A 19,703-nucleotide genomic window follows, 5' to 3' on the forward strand; every position below is an offset into this window, starting at 1 on the left:
CTGTTTAATATCGGTTTTCAGTTCAGTTTCCGTCTAATTTTGTCCTGTTCATTATTTTCTCCAGTTTTCGTTCCTGTCTATTTTGTCCTGTTTATTTTCGATATCCTGATTCATTATCTATCCTGTCTGTCCCTTCCTGTCCGGTATCGACCCCATTTGTCCGATATCAACTCGGCAATTGGAATCGGTCACGTCTGTCCCTGGCTTCCTGTCTTTCCACGACAGACTGCTGCTAAACGTGCATGACTCCCCATTTCCCGTAAAATAAATGGCTTGTGTGAGAAACGTCACGCATTTGGGTTCTCCTCCTGTTCCGGTTCATGACAGGGTTTACTTCTTCAACAGGTTGGTGTCCACGTTTATTTTCTATTCCTTTTATTGTGTGTCTATTCTTAAGCAGCATTAGGTAAGGCTTTAATGTGAGTAAATACGGTAATTTGTAAAGAGATAATTACTATCAGCGTAACGCTCCACTTCTGGGTCTCAGTAATTTAGGGGGTAAGGCAATTACTTTTTGAATAAGGTAACTAGTACATACCTGTGAACCTGTACGTTTTTGCCGTACAAAGTAGGTTTATCATGCATTTTACCAGCTCAGTAGCCTAGATGGTAGTGTGCCCGCTTTGAGACTGGAAGGTCGCTGGTTCGCGCCTCGGCCGAGACATACCTAATTGGTATAATGGCGGCGCCCTCTGTTGGCTGCGGCTGCATCGACTCGCTACAACGGGTCAGGTGTATCGACATTTCGTTCTGTGTACATTGTTACAAAGAATGACAATACAAAGGAAATTATTATTATATTATTATTAAGACGTGTACGACGTACAAGAAAATCTGTACGGAAAAACGCAAATTTGTCAATTATGGGTACCATCCGGTATACACCGACTATCACCAAACGGCAAATCAATCAAGTCCAACAAGTTCGCCGCGGTAGCCTCTATCTCGGTATTGTTTTTTTTCGTTGCAAATGAAGCGAGCGGTTTGATGCGACTGTGCGCATGCGTCTGCCGCCTCGGATTTCATGTGGAAGTTATGTAGTGAAAGGAAGTCCGTCTCTTTTTAGAGAACCGTTTTTTTCGGCTCAACTCATGAAAGAGAGCCGGCTCTCAAACGGCTCACTTTGATGCATTATATTACGAATTATTATGTTGTATAAAGATGTTATGAAAAAAAGGTATAAAGTGGAAAATGAAAAAAAATACAGGTTTGTGGTAATCCCTTTATATTACCAACAATAATTTTATGCAGAAAATAAATTCATAATTTGAATAAGGAAATGTATTATTCTACTTCATTATATTTGCATGTATTTTTTCCTTCTACAGTGAACGTCCAAGCGACTTCATTTTTGAACTTTTTTTATAATAAACCTCATTCATGTCGAGCAACTCAACATCTCAAAATAAAATGTTAATTAACAATATATATGATATAAGGAAACACATGTACAATATAACATGTTAAACTACATAAATAAACACGTTTGAAAAAAATTTTGTAAGGGAAAATACGACAGTTTGTGAAGGCATGGAGCCCTGCGCAAGAAAACTACTCGTCACGGAAGGGACGAGTTTTGGACGATGCGTTTGGGTCCCGTCCTAGAATCACACTCCCGGCTGACGGCTTCCACATTTGGGAGCGCGTCCATGTAGCAGTTCGTCATCTTTAATTTGAGTCGAAAGTTGGAAATGACTTCAAGACCGGTTTCTGTGGCTTGACGCTGCTTAGCGAAGGATCGGGTCAGGTACTCAAGCAAGAAGAGGCGGCAGATTTCAGGCCACGACCTCGCAATCATCTACCATGTGCTCTCTGGTGGACTAAGTGCAAGGGATTCGCTGGAAATGGCTGATTGGATGCTCAGACTCGAGAGATTTTGTGGAAACGTGTTGGTTTCCAGCAAATAAATACCGGCTGGAAAACAAATATTTAATATTTGATGAATCTGACAGAATTTCTAAGCGCAGCCTTGGTGGGGAAGGAGTCCGGTTTGGGGGCCTCAACATCGCATCTGTGCTTTTTGCAGATGATGTGGTGCTGTTGGCTTCCTCAGGCCGTGATCTCCAGCTCTCACTGGAGTGATTCGCGGCAGAGTGTAAAGCCGGCCGGGATGAGGATCAGCACCACGTCCGAGACCATGGTACTTTGCTGGAAAAAGGTGGCATGCTCCTTCTGGGTTGGGGTTGAGATCTTGCCCAAGTGGAGAAGTTGAAGTATCTTGGGGTCTTGTTCACCACCGAGGGTAGGATGGAACGGGAGATCGACAGACGGGTCGGTGCACCGTCTGCCGTCATGCGGACCATGTCGTGGTGAAGAGGGAGCTGAGCCGAAAGGCAAAGCTCTCGATTTATCAATCGTTCTACGTTCCTACCGCCATGACCGAAATAACACGATCCCTGATGTCAGTGGCTGAAATAAGTTTACTCCACAGGGTGGCTGGGCTCTCTTCCTTAGAGATAAGGTGTGAAGCTCAGTCTTCTGAGAGGGACTCTATGTAGACCCACTGCTCCTCCGCATTGAGAGGAGCCAGTTGAGGTGGCTCGGGCATCTGGTAAGGATGCCTCCTGGACGCCTCCCTCAGGAGGTGTTCCGGGCATGTCCCACTGGCAGGAGGCCCCGAGGACGACCCAGGACACGCTGGAGAGACTATGTCTCTAGGCTGGCCCAGGATCGCCTCGGGATCCCGTCGGATGAGCTTGAAGAAGTGGCTGGGGATAGGGACGTCTGGGATTCACTGTTAAGGCTGCTGCCCCCGTGACCAGACCCCGGATAAGCGGAAGATAATGGACGGATGGATGATTTTGTCATTTAACCAATGATTTAGACTAACTAAAAATATTTAATTTTATTCCCTGTATCTGTTGTAATATTGAAATATGTCACGATTGTATAAATTCTTCATTTATAGCTTCTTCATTATTCCAGTCAATAAAACCTCTTCGTTGATTTAGTCGTAATTAGAAAACTTGTATGGCGCTATTGTTATGATGCACTATTTTTCACTGCACTATTATTACAACTTAGGACCCTCTAGGCCAGGGGTCGGCAACCTATGACACGCGTGCCATTGTTGTGGAAAATAGACTTGCATTTGTAGAATAGATTTACATACATTTAGAAATGTAGAAAGACTTGCTTACAGTTGTGAGAGAATGTTGACATCATTTCGGGAAGGTCCTTGGCAGCCTTGAAAGGGCATGGGACCTTCGAGGACTCTCTGAGCAAACTGAGGCGAACAACATGTCCTAATAAGGGTACGACAGCATCTTCCTTGTTGTTACGTGAGATCTCCGCCGCCTCTTGGGTTGTACTCAAATTGAAGCTATAAAAGCATTGTTATGTCTGGAGTTCTCTGAGTTCTTTGGGATGACGCAATAAAGAGCTCCCCCTCATGACAAGGCCTCCGTGTACTTGATTGAATCACGTAAGAGAAGACAATCGATTATTGAACCTGCATTTTCCCCTACACCATCAGTGGCAAGCGAGGGGTTAGCCAGTGGCACGCGAGCTGACGGCAAGATAATAATGATTTTTTTTTCACTAAATTGTAATCAATGAATATAAAGGCAAATAAATTCAATTCTCGTGATTTCAGTTGTGCTTTATTTTGTTGCTAGAAGTTGCCTTGAACGCTAAGTCAGCCTTGCTAGATCCCGTTTAGATGCAGGGTTGTAATCTATTGTAAATTTCCAATACATCTGTACCTTAAGTTTTGTTTTCCCCCAAGTCAAGGTTTTGTTTTTTATGGGCCGCCTGGTTAGTATAAAAATGATTGGTAAGTCATTTTCTTCTTTCCTCTATCTATAATAATCACAAACAATACAATAATCTATAAAACGGCACCTGTGTTTGGGTCGATCTATACTAGGTCATTGTGAAATAAGGTGTCCATAAAAACACCCAAAAGTCTGAATATTACTGAAATGTTGGAGATTTGGAGAATTCATAATCCATAAAGTATTGGGACACGTAATAGATTATAACAAAAACTGAATAATTTGATCATTTATTCCGACCACGTCTACTCCCCCGTCCCGGCTTACGACCTGTTTTTTGATCCCGATCACAATCATTCAGGTAAGATAACCAAATAGTAGTATTTGCTATGAAGATGTCACCTTGTGAGACAAAATGGAGATCGGACAAATATAATGACAAAAGAGCAACACACAAATACAATTTCCTCAAACTATAATCAGGGTCTGGTAGGGTTACTTTAACTGGATTACTTTCAATTACTTTTGGATTACTCCAATACCAAATATGCTAATAAAAGACAAAAGAAACTAAATATGAATAAAATGACTACATTTTGTGCGGGCTTGGGGAGTAACGGAATACGCGGAAAGGCAAAAATGATGTTGGCAAGCTGTTTGGATTTCTTTTCATTTTGTTTCTGTCGCATTTTATGTTCGTTTTGCCGGAGATCAAAGAGATCAAAGCCAGGAGAGAAAGCTTACCGCGTGTTGTGAGTCATCATTTTATTCATATTTAGTTTATTTTGTCTTTTATGAGCGTATTTGGTATTGGAGTAATCCAAAAGTAATTGAAAGTAATCCAGTTAAAGTAACCCTACCCAACCCTGACTATAATGCACATTTGTATCCAATTACACGGTCGGTGCTAAAACGACACGACAGGAACAAATGACCGCGAGGATGTGGGACGCAGATGCCGTCACGCACAACAGACGGGTCACAGGACGGAGTGAGCTTGGACATGGCCAACAATCTCCAGATTGTGACCTACTTGAACGCTTGTGGGAACGTTTTAGGACGGACGCTCCATCAGTGATGGAATTCCTCTCCAAAGAATGTCTTTCATCCCCTCACGTTCCGTGTCCTGCTCGTCAGGATGGACTGACTACGGCTATTCTGGCAGGACACGGTGGTCCGTAACGCACACATGTTGTTTTCCTTACATTTGTCACTCGATTTATTTTAAACCACTTTGGTCTTGTGACTTGTTTGTTGTTTTATGTTGAAGGGAAATACAGTAGACCACCGGGAAGCGAAAATTGCCGCATAGCGTGGGATAGAAACCTATAGAAACTAGCTATGCCGTTCCGAACCTCTGGGCCCCGAGTGAAAACATTTAAACAACCCAAAAAATGTATAGTAAGTATAACCTGTGTCACGGCGGCGCAGTGGTTAGCACGTGTGCGGCACAGTTCTCAGGTCATGAGATCGAACCTCCTGTGTGGAGTTTGCATGTTCTCCCCGTGCTTGCGTGGGTTTTCCTCCCACATTCCAAAAACATGCATGTCAGGTTAATTGGCCGGTCTAAATTGTCCCTAGGTGTGAATGAGCGAGCGAATTGTCTGTCCTTGTGTGCCCTGCGACTGGCTGGCAACCAGTTCAGGGTGTCCCTGCCCACTGCCCGGAGATGGGTAGGATGGGCTCCAGCACCCCCGCGACCCTACTGAGGATAAGCGGTGCAGAAAATGGATAGTGGAACCTGTGTGTAACGTCCATGCATATGATTAATTACGGTTATAAGTATAAATACATGTAAAGTGGGTGGCACGGCGGATGGGTGGTTAGTGCAGAGGTTCAGGGTTATCTATCTATCCATCCATCCATCCATCCATCCATCCATCCATCCATCCATCCATCCATCCATCCATCCATCCATCCATCCATCCATCTATCTATCTATCTATCTATCTATCTATCTATCTATCTATCCATCCATCCATCCATCCATCCATCCATCCATCCATCCATCCATCCATCCATCCATCCATCCATCCATCCATCCATCCATCCATCCATCCATCCATCCATCCATCTATCTATCTATCTATCTATCTATCTATCTATCTATCTATCTATCTATCTATCCATCTATCCATCCATCCATCCATCCATCCATCCATCCATCCATCCATCCATCCATCCATCCATCCATCCATCCATCCATCTATCTATCTATCTATCTATCTATCTATCTATCTATCTATCTATCTATCTATCTATCTATCTATCCATCCATCCATCCATCCATCCATCCATCCATCTATCTATCTATCTATCTATCTATCTATCTATCTATCCATCTATCCATCCATCCATCTATCTATCTATCTATCTATCTATCTATCTATCTATCTATCTATCTATCTATCTATCTATCCATCCATCCATCCATCTATCTATCTATCTATCCATCTAAAATGCTTTAAACCTAAAATATATCGTATTCAACATTGTAAAGTAAAAACGTCGTAAGGCGATTTTGATTCAAATCTGAATTATTGAGTCCGTTGTCCCAGTTAAATTTTGGAACGACTATAATTTCTAGACCTGGAAAAACTCAATTTCCTATATCCTTGACGTATTTCACCGTCATCGGCACTGAACGAAAACCTTTTAGACAGGTTTCTCCTTCATTCCCACCAACTCCAGTATCTAGGTCAAAAGAATAATGGAATGTAAGATATAATGTCAAACATGATTATATTTTTCATAAAAAGTCTGTCAAACTGTTGAAGGAACATCAGACGAACGATTTGGGGTTTTGGCCCGCTGAGCCCCTTAAGTCGAATGAAATTGCCCGTTTGGAAGCAGCAAATTTTAGAGGCTCCAGATCCATGTTCCCTCTAAACTGCGTGCGTGCGCAATTGCGCACTGCTCGCACATTCTCAGCGCATGAGAAAATCTAGCCAGCGCACAAAAAGGAGGGCTCGACATTGCTGATTAAGAAGCGATTTAAGTCAAAGTCACAGTGCATGAAGGTAAAAATACAAGGGTTCCCCTGACGCTGTGTTCTAAATGCGGTATTTGGAAGTCAAGGTCAAAGTAGAACGAAGTTGAGTAACGTCAGTACAGTTTTTCGAGAACCGGCTTTTTCGGCTCGGCTCACTAAAGAGAACCGGCTCTTTCGGGTCCCAAACCGCTCTTCAGATTGTTTTTGCTTCTTTAATCCCTACATGACCAAATATTATGTAAAATTGTGCTTAAAATGACTTAAAGGAAGGGGGGAATATAGAACAAAAAAGAAAAAAATACCAAAATGAAAAAGTAGTGAAAAGCTGAGAAAAAAAGAAACAAAAGGAAGAGAAAAAAGTAAATAGAGAACAAAAAGAAAAAAGTAACAGCTAAGAAAAAATAAACACAATGAGACTTTTTTAAAGGAATAAAAAAAATAGAAAAAAAGACAGGGAAAAAGAAGAAAAAGTTTGTGTTGCATTCAAAGAATTTCCAATTATACCAAGTCAATCTTGTTGCCAACATTGTACTTCCACTAAAAAAATGTGATTAAATACAGTTGTGTATCGTGCAACCGACTCAATAAGCCCCCAAAAATGTTAGTATTATGCGTCAAAAGATACCAGGAAAAAAAAATGAAAATCTTGTGAAAGAATTGTTGTAAAAACAGAGGACGTTTGTAGGCCTTAAAACCTTTGCAATAATACATGAGTCAATTCATTCAAAAGTGAAATTTTTTGCATTGCCGGAAACTCAGCAAAATGTAACTTGATGTCAAGTTTTGGACATGTTTGATCATAATTTAGTTGCCACACTTGGGATTGCCGTTGCTCACTGTTGTTTCAAGCGTTGCTCACCGACTTAGGGTTGGGTAGGGTTACTTTAACTGGATTACTTTCAATTACTTTTGGATGACTCCAATACCAAATATGCTCATGAAAGACAAAAGAAACTAAATATGAATCAAATGATGACTCACAACACGCGGTAAGCTTTCTCTCCTGGCTTTGATCTCTTTGATCTCCGGCAAAACGAACATAAAATGCGACAGAAACAAAATAAAAATCAATCCAAACTACAGAGAACATTGCTCCAGATTGTCCTAAACTGCAAAATGGATGTCGGTAAAAATAGCGCTGGACACCTCCGGAGAATACTAGCTCCATTTACTCGGCCGTAACTTCGGAGGAACATCAGAGGCCTTCCAACCGTTATGAAGCTTGGACAATAAACACTTTCAGTGCCTTATTTGAATGTTTTCCAGAAGATTAGGAAAGTCCATTTCCCAGCCATGATCGGCACATGTGCCACACAGGAGTTGTTAGTGTGACAACGAGAACAACAAATGGAACAGCTAATCCAAACATCGTTGTGAGTGAAATATTCGATTTTTTTCTCCGCTGTGCCAGCAATTGATGTCACCAGAGTCTGACGGGTCTGTTATACTTTTGGCTTAAACGTCATTTAGAATAAATGTTCTTTCGTAAAATCGAACTGGACCAGCTCTTGAACGCCTCATTTCCATTTGACCTATATATATATATTTATGTATATTGCGTCAATCACTATGGCTCGATTGTGGGCCCCTTCTTTGTGCTGCATTCAAAATAGGATACGGGAACGTTGTTGGGACCACCCACCATTTAGGTCACGGGTGACAAACAGGCGGCCCGTGGGCCAGATCAGGCCCGCTAAGGGATTGAATCCGGCCCGCGAGACAACACTAGGAGAAGCGCAAGAGAAAAACGAGCTGCGGGTTGAAATATGTCCACTTGATGTTGCCAAAGAAAGGTGCCTCGAACAAAGACACTGTACTTGTATTATTTTTCTCTCTCTTTCTCTCTCTCTCTCTTTCTTTTCCACCCCTTTTCTTCCACTCTCTGTCTCTGTCTCTTTCACTCTCTGCGTCTCTCTTATTCTCTTCCTTTGTTGCTCTTTCGCTCTTTGTGTCTTTTAACCTCTTTTGCTCTAACTTCCTTTTTTCCTTTTCTCTCTTTTCCCTTTATCTCTTCCTACCCTTCGCGCTTTCTTTTATCTTTTCTCTCTTTCTGTCTTTCTATTTCTCTTTGGATTTCTTTCTCCCTCTCCCTTTCTTTTACCCATCTCTCACGACTTTTTATCTTTTGTTTCTCCCGCTCTCTCCCGCTCTCTCTTTTTCTTTATTTGTCCCACCATCTCTCCCTTTCCCTCCCTCTCTCTCTTATTTCTTTATCTCTCTTTTTCTTTCTTTAATCTACTAGTACGGCCCCCGACAGAATGTTTGTTCAACCGTGTGGCCCCATCTCTTCATACCCTTTGCGCTCTTTCTCTCTCTCTCTCTCTCTCTCTCTCTCTCTCTCTCTCTCTCTCTCTCTCTCTCTCTCTCTCTCTCTCTCTCTCTCTCTCACTCTTTCTCTCTCTCTTTCTTTTCCACCCCTTTTCTCCCACCGTCTCTATCTCTTTCACTCTCTGTGTCTCTCTTTTTCTCTTCTTTGTCGCTCTTTGGTCTCTTTCTCTCTCTGTGTCTTTTAACCTCTTTTTCTCTAACTTCCTTTTTTCCTTTTCTCTCTTCATACCCTTCGCGCCTTCAATTCTCTTTTCTCTCCTTCTGTCTTTGTATTTCTCTTTGGATTTCTTTCTTCCTCTCCCTTTCTTTTTCCCCTCTCTCACGACTTTTTATCTTTTGTTTCTCCCGCTCTCTCCCGCTCTTTTTTTTAATTTGTCCCGCCCTCTCTCCCTTTCCCTCCCTCTTTCTCTTATCTCTTTATCTCTCTTTTTCTTTCTCTTTAATCTACTAGTCCGGCCCCCGACAGAATGTTTGTTCAATCGTGTGGCCCCCGAGTTAAAATGAGTTTGAGACCCCTGATTTAGGTCGACCACTTTTTATCAGGTATTATTTAGGTCAAGTGTCTGAGTGTGAATTTGTGATGTACAATATGATATAATCCTCAAGAGCATCACAGTCATTTGTAAACTTATTTTTTAATTATTTGTTCTTTTGAACATTTAATTTAGTATTTGGTACTCCAGCGGCTGAGTGGTTAGCGCATCCACAGCACAGTTTTGAGGTCATGAGACTGAATACTCCTGTGCGGAGTTTGCATGTTCTCCCTGTGCTTGCGGGGGTTTCCTCCCACATTCCTGGTTAGTTGGCCGGTCCAAATGGTCCCTAGGTGTGAATGAGCGAGTAAGTTGTCTGTGTCTGTATGCCCTGCCACTGGCTGGAAACTAATTCAGGGTGTCCACTGTCCTCTGACCGAAGACAGCTGGGATGGGCTCCAGCGCCCCCGCGACCCTTCTGAGGATAATTGGTGCAGATAACGGATGGATTATTTGGTACTCCACCGCATTCAGAACGAGATCAGTGTTGCTAGTTACACTGAAACGACCCAACCTTGATCCAGAAAGATTATGTAATTATAGATCTGTGTCAAACCTACTAGTTTAGTTACTTTCTAAAGTACTTAAAAAAGTTGTGGCACAGCAGCTGAATGATTTAAGCATTAAGACTGAAAACTTTTAATGGGATATAAATCACAGTAGCTCATCTCATCTCATTAGCTGCACCGCTTATCCTCAGTAGGGTCGCGGGGGTGCTGGAGCCCATCCCAGCAATCTTCAGGCAGTGGGTAGGGGACACCCCGAACTGGTTGCCAGCCAATCGCAGGGCACACAGGGACAGACAACTCACTCGCTCATTCACACCTAGGGACAATTTTTGGACCGGCCAATCCACCTGAAATGCATGTCTTTGGAACGTGGGAGGAAACTGGAGTCCAGTAGCTGGATTTGAACCCACACAGGAGGTTCCCAAGACCTTAGAACTGTGCCACACAGGCGCTAACCACTGCGCTTTGTATTTTGTAAGGGAAAATACGACAGTTTGTAAGGGGCATGGAGCCATGGAGGTGGACAGGTATGTATTAGTCCAGTATCGGATTTGTAGATGTAGGATGCATCACACAATTTTAATTCCTTCCAATGTCATCCTCCGGACCACCCACAGCTCAATTCTGAATGACCCTCAAACGAGTTCCTAACATCTCAGGAATGTTCAGCTATCAGCAATCATCTACGAGGAAAAAGCATTCCCGACATGAATTTATTTGCAGCGAATTAGAAACCTGTTTTGGAAGGATGCGGTGGAAATTATCAGGGGAGGGAAGTCAAACTTCTACTGATACGAGGGTAGCCTTGGCTCCATCCATGAAACACGATGCGGCAGTGAGATTTAATAGTTGATTGAGCTTTTTTCTGCGCACTATACGGCACGCAGCTGCGTCCCAGAACCTCGGAACTTGGCAGTTGCAGGTCAGGTCTGTAAAGATGTCGGAGAGAAATGAGAAAGAGCGGAGAGTCTCGGCCGTGGCTTCCCAACAGCTCTCACAGGGTGAGCTTGTGGCTAGCCAAGGCATGTGGACAAGTTTTGGCCGGTGGCCTCGGTTCACGTGGCACATGCAGTCTTCAATTCAACATCTGCAGGCAACCCGAAAGGCAACATGCTACGGACTATTTTCAATTTGTGGTCTTTATATTTGGAGAACCAGTAATTAATAACTATAAACTGGAAAATAAACCGCTCAACATGGTTGGATTTATTTACAGGCGACTATTCTAAATATAGCTAAACGTAGCATTCATACAGTAGCATTCTTGTTTTACTGTCTCATGTTGTTTTTTCTTTAGTTTTTTTCCATTATGGCTCTTAACAGCAATGCTGTAAATCTCACATACAACACAAATCATTTGCTGTTCATTAAACGCAGGGTTGGGTAGGGTTACTTTAACTTGATTACTTTCAATTACCTTTGGATTACTCCAATACCAAATGTGCTAATAAAAGACTGTCGCATTTTATGTTAGTTTTGCCGCAGATCAAAGAGATCAAAGCCAGAAGAGAAAGCTTACCACGCGTTGTGAGTCATCATTTTATTCATATTTAGTTTCTTTTGTCTTTTATTAGCATATTGGGTATTGGAGTAATCCAAAAGTAATTGAAAGTAATCCAGTGAAAGTAACTCTACCCAACCCTGATTGTACATGTGTTTCGTTATATCATATAAATTTGTAATTAACATTTTGTTGTGAGTGTCATGTCCTGCACGGTTGTCAGGGCGCCCAGCTGGCCCCGCCCCAGGGGAGATACCATGATCATGAAGGTGGTTCACCCAGGTCCTTAGCTTGGCCTTGAAGCTAGGTCCTTAGCTTGGCCTTGCTTTGATGGTAGGTCCTTAGCTTGGCCTTTGATTTTTGCATTCCGGAGATGGAATAAGAGCTTGCTCTGTCCACTCCACGCATCGGCCCGGTATTGCAGTACCTCCGGGAACGGTGCATTCGCAATGATCGCAGCAAGGCTTTTGGGCTAGGACCTTAGCTTGGCCTTTTGGCTGAGAGTAAGTGTCCCGGCTCCTAGGCTTTGTAGCGTATTATGAACTGACCGATAACGGATAATGGATAATGAATAACGAAGATAGATCAATAACCCTTAAACCCCCCCCCCCCCCCCCTGCCCCTTGACACTGGCTGACCTGCATTTTCAGATTCAGATTCAGATATACTTTATTGTCATTCTAGTACACGTGTATACAGAACGAAATGTCGATACATCTGACCCGCACAGTTTCCTTGAATGTACAGATATAAATAAAATGTTGTATTAGGTTGGAGTATTGAAGTACTAATAATATACTAAATAATTATGGCTATGTATAGTATTATACAATAGTGCAAAGAGTGCAAGAGTAGCAGCTCACCAGATGTGCAAAATGGGCAGTCAGGTAAACAAGTCACTGTACAGTAACAATAACACTGTTATTGTTAACTTTCCTGATTAATCCTATGGGTACTTAAACGCGCCTTTTGGAACTGCCCTTTGCCAGATCATTGTTTAATCCTGTTAAATGCCTAATCTATAAATCTGCCTGCGTTTGATCCTGTTTTGTTTTGTTTTTGGTCCGTTTGTGTGTTGGACAACTTCTCTTTCTCAATTAAAGTGTCTACGCAAATGGGTTCCTACTTCCTGCTTCCCGACCCGTTTCTTGACAGTGAGATACTGAGATGCTCGACATGAATGAGGTCTATTATAAAAGAGGTTCAAAAATGAAGTAGCTTGAACGTTCACTGTAGAAGGAAAAAATACATGCAAATATAATGAAGTAGAATAATACATTTTCTTATTCAAATTATGAATTCATTTTCTGCATTATTGTTGGTAATATACTGATTAAAGGGACAACCACAAACCTGTCTTTTTTCATTTTCTCCTTTTATACTTCCTTTTTTTCTTAACTTCTTTATACAACAATAATGATTCGTAATATAATGCATCAAAACAAGTGAGCCGTTTGAGAGACGGCTCTCTTTAATGAGTTGAGCCGAAAAAGCCGGTTCTCTAAGAAGAGACGGACTTCCTTTCACTACATAACTACCACATGAAATCCGAGGCGGCAGACGTATGCGCATAGTAGAATCTAACCGCTCGTTTCGTTTGCAACCAAAAATAACGATACCGAGATAGAGGCTACCGCGGCGAACTCGTTTGACTTGATTGATTTGCCGTTTTGTGATAGTCGGTGTATACAGGATAGTACCCATAATTGACACGTCTTAAAATGCATAATAAACGCACTTTGTATGGCAAAAACATAGGTTGACAGGTATGTTAACTGCAATAATTCGGGGAATACAGTTTTCTAATTTTTGGGCTCCCCTTCACAAACCAGGTCAAGAAAAAAACGGTATTGACACTAAGGAGTCCGAAAAAAACGGGAACAAAAAAGGAGTGAGCTTGTAGTGACACAAAAGCTTACCCATGTTCAATGTCTGTGAAACAATGCAAAGAGTATAAAAGTATTCAGAGGTTTCAGCTTTTGGTTCACTTCAATTTTTTTTCAGGTGATCCCTCGGCGCTCCTATTTTCGTTGGATGGAAAAGAAACCTTCGCTGGGTTGCTGAATAACTTTGCCGAAATTTATTCCAGTATTTGAGGATTTATGCCTGCAGCGGATGAAGTTGATTGCACATGTAGGAATTTGTTGCTTTTGCACCAAGGCACTTTTCACTCGCAAGAATTCGTGCCAGTAGCGAGACATGAAAGCTAGCTCGTGGAGAATCAGGCCCTGAAATATACGCTAACAAACCCGTTTGCGCGAATCTGCAATCGATTATTTGTAAATTGAGGAGAAATAGATGTATAGTAGACCCCCTGGATGTGACAATTATCTGTTCTTGGGTGTTGATTGCAAAGAGAAAATGCTGCATAGCAGGCTGGGTTGGGTAGGGTTACTTTAACTGGATTACTTCTAATTACTTTTGGATTACTCCAATACCAAATATGCTAATAAAAGACAAAAGAAACTAAATATGAATCAAATGATGACTCACAACACGTGCTAAGCTTTCTCTCCTGGCTTTGATCTCTTTGATCTCCGGCAAAACGAACATAAAATGCGACAGAAACAAAATAAAAATCAATCCAAACAGCTTGCCAACATCATTTTTGCCGTTCCATGTATTCCGTTACTCCCCAAGCCTGCACAAAATTTAGTCATTTTATTCATATTTAGTTTCTTTTGTCTGTTATTAGCATATTTGGTGTTGGAGTAATCCAAAAGTAATTGAAAGTAATCCAGTTAAAGTAACCCTACCCAACCCTGATAGCAGAGGATAGAAACCTATGGTAATGCGTAGCTCAAAGGTCTCCAACAAGGATCATACCTGTCAACCTGTACGTTTTTGCCGTACAAAGTACGTTTATTATGCATTTGAAGACGTGTACGACGTACGAGAAAATCTGTTCGGAAAAATGCAAATTTGTCAATGATGGGTACGATCCGGTATACACCGACTATCACCAAACAGCAAATCAATCAAGTCAAAAGAGTTCGCCGCGGTAGCCTCTATCTCGGTATCGTTTTTTTTCGTTGCAAACGAAGCGAGCGGTTTGATGTAGTGAAAGGAAGTCCGTCTCTTTGTAGAGAACCGGCTTTTTCGGCTCAACTCATTAAAGAGAGCCGGCTCTCAAACGGCTCATTTGCTTTACGAATTATTATGTTGTATAAAAAAAACTCCTCCTTGATCTGCTACCTTATCGTGGTGGAGGAGTTTGTGTGTCCCAATGATCCTAGGAGCTATGTTGTCGGGGGCTTTAAGCCCCTGGTAGGGTCACCCATGGCAAACAGGTCCTAGGTGAGTGGCCAGACAAAACGCAGATCAGAAGACCCCTAATGATGAGAGAAAACTTTGGTCCTCGATTTCCCTCGCCCGGACGCGGGTTACCGGGGCCCCCTTCTGGAGCCAGGCCTGGAGGTGGGGTCCGCTGGCGAGCGCCTGGTGGCCGGACCCTTACCCACGGGGGCCGGCCGGGCACAGCCCGAAGGGACGACGTGGGACCCTCTTCCCATGGGCTCACCACCTGTAGGAGGGGCCAAAGGGGTCGGGTGCGCAGAGAGCTGGGTAGCAGCCAAGGGAGGGGTCCTTGGCGCGACGATCCCCGGCTACAGAAACTGGCTTTTGGGACATGGAACGTTACCTCTCTGGCAGGGAAGGAGCCCGAGTTGGTGCGTGAGGTTGAGAAATTCCGACTAGATATAGTCGGACTCACCTCTACGCACGGCTTGGGCTCTGGTACCAGTCCTCTCGAGAGGGGTTGGACTCTCTTCCACTCTGGAGTTGCCCGTGGTGAGAGGCGCAGAGCCGGTGTGGGCATATTAATTGCTCCACGGCTCGGCGCCTGTACGTTGGGGTTCACCCCGGTAGACGAGAGGGTAGCCTCCCTCCGCCTTCGGGTGGGGGGACGGGTCCTGACTGTTGTTTGTGCTTATGCACCAAATAGCAGTTCGGAGTACCCAACCTTCTTGGGGTCCTTAGAGGGTGTGCTTGAGAGCGCGCCCCCTGGGGACTCCCTCGTACTGCTGGGAGACTTCAACGCTCACGTGGGCAATGACAGTGAGACCTGGAAGGGCGTGATTGGGAAGAACGGCCCCCCTGACCTGAACCCGAGTGGTGTTTCGTTATTGGACTTCTGTGCTCGTCATGGTCTGTCCATAATGAACACCATTTTCAGACATAAGGGTGTCCATATGTGCACTTGGCACCAGGACACCCTAGGCCGTAGTTCGATGATCGACTTTGTCATCGTTTCGTCGGACCTGCGGCCGCATGTTCTGGACACTCGGGTGAAGAGAGGGGCGGAGCTGTCAACTGATCACCACCTGGTGGTGAGTTGGCTTCGATGGTGGGGGAAGATGCCGGCCCGACCCGGCAGACCCAAGCGTGTTGTGAGGGTCTGTTGGGAACGGCTGGCAGAATCTCCTGTCAGAAGAAGTTTCAATTCACACCTCTGGCAGAACTTCGCCCATGTCCCGAGGGAGGCGGGGGACATTGAGTCCGAGTGGACCATGTTCCGCGCCTCCATTGTCGAGGCGGCTGATCGGAGCTGTGGCCGCAAGGTAGTCGGTGCCTGCCGCGGTGGCAACCCTCAGACCCGTTGGTGGTCACCGGCGGTGAGGGATGCCGTCAAGCTGAAGAAGGAGTCTTATCGGGCCTTCCTGGCCTGTGGGACTCTGGAAGCAGCTGGCAGGTATCGGCTGGCCAAGCGGAATGCGGCTTTGGCGGTTGCCGAGGCAAAAACTCGGGCATGGGAGGAGTTTGGCGAGGCCATGGAAGCCGACTTCCGAACGGCTTCGAGGAAATTCTGGTCCACCATCCGACGTCTTAGGGGGAGGAAGCGGTGTGCCATCGACACTGTGTATAGTGCCGATGGGGCGCTGCTGACCTCGACCCGGGACGTTGTGAATCGGTGGGCGGAGTACTTCGAAGACCTCCTCAATTCCACCGGCACGTCTTCCTCTGGGGAAGCAGAGCCTGAGGACTCTGGGTTGGGCTCTCGTATCACTGGGGTTGAAGTCACCGAGGTTGTCAAAAAACTCCTCGGTGGCAGGGCCCCGGGGGTCGATGAGATCCGCCCAGACTTCATTAAGGCTCTGGATGTTGTGGGCGTGTCATGGTTGACGCGCCTCTGCAACATCGCGTGGACATCGGGGACAGTGCCTCTGGACTGGCAGACTGGGGTGGTGGTTCCCGTCTTTAAGAAGGGGGACCGGAGAGTGTGTTCCAACTACAGGGGAATCACACTTCTCAGCCTCCCTGGTAAGGTCTATTCAGGGGTACTGGAGAGGAGGGTCCGCCAGGAAGTCGAATCTCGGATTCAGGAGGAACAGTGTGGTTTTCGTCCTGGCCGTGGAACACTGGACCAGCTCTATACACTCTTCAGGGTCTTTGAGGGTGCATGGGAATTTGCCTGTCCGGTCTACATGTGTTTTGTGGACTTGGAGAAGGCATTCGACCGTGTTCCTCGGGAGGCCCTGTGGGGGGTGCTTCGGGAGTATGGGGTACCGCACAGTCTTATCCGGGCTGTGCGGTCCCTGTATGCCCGGTGCCAGAGTCTGGTCCGCATTGCCGGCAATAAGTCGGATTCGTTCCCGGTGAGGGTTGGGCTCCGCCAGGGCTGCCCTTTGTCACCGATTCTGTTCATAACTTTTATGGACAGAATTTCTAGGCGCAGCCTTGGCGGGGATGGAGTCCGGTTTGGGGGCCTCAGCATTGCGTCACTGCTTTTTGCAGATGACGTGGTGCTGTTGGCTTCCTCAGCCCGTGATCTTCAGCTCTCGCTGGAGCGATTCGCAACCGAGTGTGAAGCGGCCGGGATGGGGATCAGCACCTCCAAGTCCGAGGCCATGGTTCTCAGTCGGAAAAGGGTGGTATGCTCCCTCCGTGTCGGGGAGGAGGTCTTGCCCCAAGTGGAGGAGTTCAAGTATCTTGGGGTCTTGTTCACGAGTGAGGGTAGGATGGAACGGGAGATCGGACCCTGTACCGGTCTGTCGTGGTGAAGAGGGAGCTGAGCCGAAAGGCAAAGCTCTCGATCTACCAGTCCATCTACGTTCCTACCCTCACCTATGGTCATGAACTTTGGGTCATGACCGAAAGAACTCGATCCCGGATACAAGCGGCCGAAATGAGTTTCCTCCGCAGGGTGGCTGGGTTCTCCCTTAGAGATAGGGTGAGAAGCTCAGTCATCCGGGAGGGACTCGGAGTAGAGCCACTGCTCCTCCGCGTTGAGAGGAGCCAGTTGAGGTGGCTCGGGCATCTAATAAGGATGCCTCCTGGACGCCTCCCTCGGGAGGTGTTCCGGGCATGTCCCACCGGCAGGAGGCCCCGGGGGCGGCCCAGGACACGTTGGAGAGACTATGTCTCTCGGCTGGCTTGGGAACGCCTCGGGGTCCCGTCGGATGAGCTGGAAGAAGTGGCTGGGGATAGGGACGTCTGGGCTTCCCTTTTAACGCTGCTGCCCCCGCGACCCGACCTCGGATAAGCGGAAGACAATGGATGGATGGATGGATGGATGTTGTATAAAGAAGTTAAGAAAAAAAGTAAGTATAAAATGAGAAAATGAAAAAAGACAGGTTTGTGGTTATCCCTTTAGTCAGTATACAGTATAACAATAATTTAATGCAGAAAATGAATTAATACTTTGGATAAGAAAATGTATTATTCTACTTGATTATATTTGCATGTATTTTTTCCTTCTACGGTGAACGTCCAAGCGACTTCATTTTTGAACCTTTTTCATAATAAACCTCATTTATGTCGAGCAACTCAGTATCTCACAACAAAATGTTAATTAACAATATATAGGATATAACGAAACACATGTACAATATAACATGTTAAACTACATAAATAAACACGTTTGAAAAAAAAATATGGTGTAAGATTATTTTGTATTTTGAAAGGGAAAATACGACAGTTTTGTCTTGTGGGTGCAGAGATTCGTTGACGGACTAACAAAGGGTGAGTGAGAGCATTGGGGTTAAATAGGAGGGAAGCCATTCTGTCAAGGAGCCGCAGCTGGCGCCACACGGGCGGGGTCAATTGGGCGCCATGGCAACCGTGACAGAGTCATTTGTTGTTAGCTCTAAATTGTGTAATGCTATTCATGTCAAATACATTGATTTAAATCTGAGAAAATTGTTTTTCCTATCCATCATGTTGGGTGACGTCAATGAAGTCAAGGCCCTGTTTTAGATCCCCTGGTTACTTTTCTCGTTGTCTTGTACCAAATGGAACATTAATTTCTATCACCATTGATTTTCATGACCAGATTCAAGCACTTTTCAAGGGCTTTCAAAGCCGATTTTCTATCGTACCATAAAAGGAAAAATACGGTGTGAATCATGTATTTTACAAGACCCCAACTATATCTGTGTTTTTTATTCTTCCTGGTGCATTTATCAAGACATATTTTTTTTAGATCTTGAGTAAATCGTAAATATAGTTGGTTTTGAGACAAATCTTTCCTCATACATATATGTATGTATATGATTGCCGATTGAGCGCAGCCGCGGCGGTTAATTTGGCGCCAACAGCCCGGACAGCTGATTGGCTGTCACTCTCTTTTTAAACCCCCAACTCCCTCTTGGAAGCCGTCAGATCGTTATGCAAACTGTTGCCTTCAGCTCAGTAATCCCTTTCGTCCGACTCCGTTTTTGTCCTACTTTTTTCTGCCTGATCTTTTTTGCCAAACTGTTTCTGGACCTGACTACGCCCCGTTCTGCCTGCCTGTTACCTGACCTGTTTTGCCCCGTTACCTGCCTACCTCCTGCTACCGACCTCGCTTACAAACTCGACAGCGCCTTTGATCTCCAGTCCCGGCCAACAACTTGCTGTTCCCGCCTGTCGTCGATCTGTCAAAGTGCCACTTCCGCACCGCTCGCTCCTTTTGTCCGTCAGGATCGTGAAAAGCAAGCCTTACTCTCCCTCCTATTCAATAAAAACTGAGAAAACGATCGCTATTGGGTCCTGTGTCAGTTTCTGGTCCGTGACAGAAAAAGGTTTTCTTGTGACCTCAATAAAAAAATGCTTGTTAAATTGTAATTCGCCACGCCTAATGTCATCCATATTGCAGACATAAGCTAATCACGGTATTTTCCAGCAAACGACACACACACGGTAACG

The 19,703-nt window shown here is 44.7% G+C and overlaps 1 protein-coding gene and 1 pseudogene across 1 annotated transcript in view; one reads left to right on the plus strand and one right to left on the minus strand.

The window, feature by feature from the left end:
• fsip1 (fibrous sheath interacting protein 1) overlaps nt 1-19,703 on the minus strand; it is a 92,000-nt gene that overhangs the window by 21,830 nt on the left and 50,467 nt on the right. The window lies entirely within an intron of this gene.
• Nucleotides 11,862-12,028, plus strand: LOC148352070 (U2 spliceosomal RNA; annotated as a pseudogene).

This window comes from Urocampus carinirostris, chromosome 15, assembly GCF_059441175.1.
Source record: "Urocampus carinirostris isolate Australia breed hairy pipefish chromosome 15, RoL_Ucar_1.0, whole genome shotgun sequence".
Taxonomy (NCBI): Eukaryota; Metazoa; Chordata; class Actinopteri; order Syngnathiformes; family Syngnathidae; genus Urocampus; species Urocampus carinirostris.